Source organism: Impatiens glandulifera, chromosome 8 (genome assembly GCF_907164915.1).
Source record: "Impatiens glandulifera chromosome 8, dImpGla2.1, whole genome shotgun sequence".
Taxonomy (NCBI): Eukaryota; Viridiplantae; Streptophyta; class Magnoliopsida; order Ericales; family Balsaminaceae; genus Impatiens; species Impatiens glandulifera.
Window position 1 is genome coordinate 17,041,078 of NC_061869.1, and position 5,958 is coordinate 17,047,035.

The 5,958-nt window shown below is 28.0% G+C and overlaps 1 pseudogene; it reads left to right on the forward strand.

The window, feature by feature from the left end:
- The first annotated feature begins 1,926 nt into the window (after nt 1-1,926).
- LOC124913110 lies at nt 1,927-4,824 on the forward strand (annotated as a pseudogene).
- Nucleotides 4,825-5,958: the final 1,134 nt, after the last annotated feature.

The following is a 5,958-nucleotide window of genomic DNA, read 5'->3' on the forward strand; positions in this document are numbered from 1 at the left end:
TATCTATAACTTATTATTATATAATATATTAAATATATTTTATTTAGTTTTAATATTATTATTATTATTATTATATATAATCATTTATAATATAAATATTTTTAAAATAGTTCAATATTTTAATTAAAAAATATTTATTTATTTTTATAACGATAATTTTATTAATTATTATTTTATATATTTTATTTTAGTTTATTTTATTACAATTATTAACAATATTTAAATTAAATAAATATAATTTATCGTTTATATTATAATTAATTTTTTATATTTTAATTAAAAATTATATTAATTATTAAATAATAACAATACAATAATTTATAATAATAATAGACAATATTATTTATAATATAAATAATAATAATAATTTTATATTAATATTTATACAAGTTATACTAATTCTTATACTATATACCAAACACAAAATTATAATCAAACATCAATAATCTATACAACTTATATTATCATATATTATTTATACCTCGTTACAATTTATATATCTATACAACTTGTACCCTATATAATTTGTACCATGTACCAAACGCTACACTAAATAAACTTCAACTTTTAATGTTTTTTTTTTTTTTTTTTATCTTTTTAGCATTTGTCCAACAAAATATATTAAATTATATGAACAACAACTTTTATTTAATTTTCTAGGAATAAATGCTCTTATTAAAATATTAACTTTGATCAATGCTCAATATAATCATATAACATACAAAATTGAAAAAAATTGAAAATTATAGAAGTCTAATGGCAATAGAACCATATACAAAGTATCTCTCGTAGCCACCTATAAAGAGTTTCATTGCAAGAATTCTTATTTATACTCAAATGCCAATCTTTGAAAACATTTCATTTAGTAATCAAGGAAATTTGAATTGTCATCTATCATTAGTTTGCTTAGCACCAAACCCTTTCTTTTCACTTTTTAGTGTAATATATGAGAACTCTACTATATATGTGTGTTTTTAAATGAATTGGACGAACCTTTAGAGCTTTTCAATATTGAGAACCTTGTGTAAAAGGCATATAAGTAAGATCTCACTTCAAGTTCTCACATTTTTCATTTTCTTTATTGTGTTTTATGTTCGCAAAGCACTCATATATATTACAAAATGTTTATTGAAAATTCTGGTGATATAACTTTATTTGGGTCTCAAAGGCTTATCAATTGATTAGTTTGAACTTAGCTGAGAAACATATTGTTGCATCTAATAAACTATTGATTTATTTTTCAACTGAATGTTATTGACTGGTAACAATATAGGTTCATATAACCCAAATGGCAAATATTGACTTATTCATGATTTTATTTTAATTAATTTGAGAAACAATTTTTTATATATACATATATAAGTAAATACTTGATAAAAAAAAGGTTGTATCTATTGTAACTCCAAACATAAAATTTCATGTTACAAGAAAAAATTGATAAAATAAAATACAACGGTCCACTTAATAAATCAAAATAGACTCAAAACTCATTGAGCCTTGACGCTCCATGACAAGAACACTCAAAAGTCTTCTTTATCATCATCCAATAAAATCAATTAGCAAGTTTGCTCGAAAATCGAAATAAATATTATTTATTCCTGATTAATATCATCGTTAAATTTTTGAAATTTTATTTTTCTCGTCATGTTTCATTGTTTTCCTTTTGTTTTTCTTCGAGATTCTGACCTTTTTCATTATGAAATATTTTCATATTTTATTTATGTAAAAGGCTCAATTGAATTATATTAACAATGAGGAGATTACACATCTCATTGCTCAAATTTAGGATAATAAGTAGCAGAATTGAAGTTTGGGCACTAAGTTAAATATCTTGTGTAAGTTTGATAGTTCACTGAATATTTGGACCATGTCACTATATAAATAGATATTAGAGTTGCATGATACAACTCAAATTTGATAGACAAAATGGCAGGCGAGGGATTATATAAAATGTTGAGGCAAGTGGAGATCAAGAGTGATGGTGATGTTTTCCATGAAATATTCAAGTCTAGGCCTCACCATCTTTCCGTTATGTCGCCTACTTGCATTCAGAATTTGGAACTTCTTGAAGGTGAATTTGGAACTGTTGGCTCTGTTGTCTTGGTTAACTACAATCATGGTACTAATTACTCATCACATATTCTCCAACTTCTTTGTTCAATCTTTTCATTATTGATTACAAATAAATTTGCTAAATCTGATTTACAGATGGAAAAGATAAAGTTGTAAAATATGAAATAATAGCAATAGATGAGGAGAAGAAATTAGTGGCCTATAAGGCCATAGGAGGTTCTCTAAGGGAGTTATACAAGACTTTCATTATTACCATCCACGTTGACACCCATGGAGAGAACAACTTGGTGACATGGACATTTGAATATGAGAAGCTTGAAGAAGATGTAGAGGATCCAAATACATTCATGGATTTATGTATTACCATGTCCAAGGATATTGAGACCCATCATCTCAAAATGGAATCTTAAATAATTAATTAAAATCATGTTTGGATTGTCCTTACACTCTATCTATCTATGAAGTTTTTTCCTTCCAGCAATAAAGAGTGTTTGTTGAAGTCTTATATTGTTAAGATGCCAATTTCTTATTTGTAAGTGTGGTTTGGAAAGTTCTATTAATAAAAGATAATGTTTTGTTTTCTCAAAAGGATAATAAGAATAAATAAACAGAATCACTGAAAGACTGTAGTCATTGAGAATGGGGATATTATGCTTGAATCGATATAATACTTCATTGATGTTTTTACATCTGTATTTAATTGTGGTATTGATCATTGAGGAAGAGATTTGGGATGCATTCGTGATTTAGACAACTTGATCTTGGGATTTCCAATCCCTTTTTATTCTTAAAATTGTGTTTTACTGGATTCTTTATCGTTGATGTTGTTTTTCATTTTCAACTGACTTTTGTGTGTAGTTGTTGATTTTGAACTTTGTATCTGATTCTGTTGAAATTTTAAACTAATTTAATGAAATTCATTTATTAATGAAAATAAAAATGTGGGTAAATCAAATTAAATGAAAATTCATGCCCAATTATGTTGAGAAAAGATTTAATCATAACAAGTGATAAAAGAATAAATAAAGATAAAGTGGTAATATATATATAAAAAAGAACACAAGATATAATGATGTTCGACCAATAATACCTACATCCTCGGGAAGTCGTCCATTATATTGATTTTCCATGAAATAATGGTCCAAGTAATCCTAGGTTACAATGTCTCTATTTATAGGAATATATCAAAAGTCAAAAAGACTAAACTACTACTCTTAATCCCAATAAAAGGCTTAAAACTATTACAATATATAAACTCTAATAAAATATGAGTTAAAAACTCAGCTATCTCCACCTTGGACGAATACCATGAGCTTATTGAGATTTGATGAATAAATAACAAGTTCAACAATCTCCACATTGACGAATTTCACGTCCCTTATGGAATATCCGAACCGTACCCATCAATCTCCACCTTGACAAATGTCAAGCCATTAAGAAATAAGTGGGTTCAACACTTTAATCTTCATATTTGCTCGAATCATTCATGAAATAAATTTTCGTACCTCCACTTCCACTCAAGAGCCCTTAGACCAATAACAATCTCCACTATCACGTATATTGCACCATCAAAAGGTTATGAGCCACACATCAATCTTCACTACTTGAGCCATTCACGAGATAAATCATTCTACCTCCACTTCTGCTCAAAAACCCTTAGAAGATAAAATCATAGAGTTTATAACACCAAATAAATTTGGGTAACAACGTTATTTCAATGACGAGAGACATTCAACAACTCTTTCTAATCTTTGTTCATACCCATTGACATATGCAGAAACTAGAATTAACAATTCTTTATTATGTCAAAATAATCTTTACCATTATTCGCCACAAACTGATCAGTGTCTTATTTTTTCAAGTCTATCAATCGACTGAAACCAAAATACCTATTAGACCCAAAACAAACATTCGTCGTCAACTTTTTCAAAATCAGATATCTATCAAAAATTAAGGGCACCTAAAACGACCTTCCATCGTCTATTTCTTCAAAATAAGATATCGATCGAAATCGAGAAAACCAAATACGAACTTTTATCGTCTAATTCATAACAAATAAATTAGGTTATCACGGCATCTCTTTTCTCAAGCTCAAGATCTGACAAAGCATTTATCATCCAAATTGCATTGAACATTGTTTTCTCAGCCAACTTGAGCCTCATACTTTTCCTTGAATAAATTAACTTGCAATCTACTAGTTTTTTGAATCCAAAAAGACTAGCAATTCAAGAATTTTCTTTCAAGATTTCACTATCTCGCCTACTTGCATTCAGAATTTTGAACTTCTTGAAGGTGAATTGGGAACCGTCGGCTCTATTGTCTTGGTTAACTACAATCATGGTACTAATTACTCATCATATATTCTCCAACTTCTTTGTTCAATCTTTTCATTATTGATTACAAATAAATTTGCTAAATCTGATTTACAGATGGAAAAGATAAATTTGTAAATTATGAAATAATAGCAATAGACGAGGAGAAGAAATTGATGGTCTACAAGGCCATAGGAGGTGATCTAAGAGAGCTATACAAGACTTTCATCATTATCATCCACGTTGACACCCATGGAGCGAACAACTTGGTGACATGGACATTTTAATATGAGAAGCTTGAAGAAGATGTAGAGGATCCAAATACATTCATGGATTTCTGTATAACCATGTCCAAGGATATTGAGACCCATCATCTCAAAATGGAATCTTAAATAATTAATTAAAATCAAGTTTGGATTGTCCTTACACTCTATCTCTATGATGTGTTTTTCCTTCCAGCAATAAAGAGTGTTTGTTGAAATCATACTTTGTTAAGATGCCCATTTCCCTTTCTTATTTGTAAGTGAGGTTTGGAAAGTTCTATTAATAAGAGATCATTATCCTTTTCTCAAAAGGATAATAAGAATAAATAAACAGAATCACTGAAAGACTGTAATCATCGATATGATACTTCATTGATGTTTTTAAATCTGAATTTAACTGTGGTGTTGATCACTGAGGAAGAGATCTGGGATGCATTCGTTGATTCAGACAATTTTATCTTGGGATTTTCAATACCTTTTATTCTTAAACTTGTGCTTTACTAGATTCATTCTAGATGATGTTGTTTTCATTTTCAACTGACATTTGTGTGTATAGTTGTTGATTTTGAACTTTGCATCTGGTTTTGTTGAAAATTTTTAAACTAATTTAATGAATTCTATTAGTTAATGAAAATAAAAATGTGGGTAAATCAAATTAAATGAAAATTCACGCCTAATTCTATAAACGTGAACTAATGGTGAATTTAAATCTTTTCAACTTCTTAATGTACTTTTACATCAATACCTTTTTAATTTGAAGCAAACTTTATGTTGTTCAAAGACTCATTTTTGTTGCACTATATGATATAATCTATTGCTATATGGGAAATTTAATAATCCATACTAATAAAAAAGAGGTCCAGGCAGCCTTTGAGATTTCTTTGGTAGGCGTACAATATAAGTAGGCTGTGCATGGTAGTATTCCTGGTCATATTTACCCTTGTCTATATTATGCTATGATACCATGCCTCCTAAAGTATGTTTATCTTCTTCTTATTTGTTAGAATAAATAAGGAATACATTTTCTTTTTCACTTGTGTGTGTTTCAGGTCGAGAAAAAATTGGAGAGATTAGAAACAATAAGTTCTTTGAGAATCTTGAAGAGGTTTTAAATCGCAAAGTTGAATTTTATCATATACATTGATTACAATAAAATGTATTTTTTTTTATGTTTCTGTATGTTAATAAAGTTTATTGTAAATCACTGTACGATTAAGTGGTGGAGCAATATGGAGTGCTAAACTGCTTCCAACTTTAACATTCTGTTACGACTTGTTTCGTAAGGTGTATTTATGGGTTCTTGATGTTTA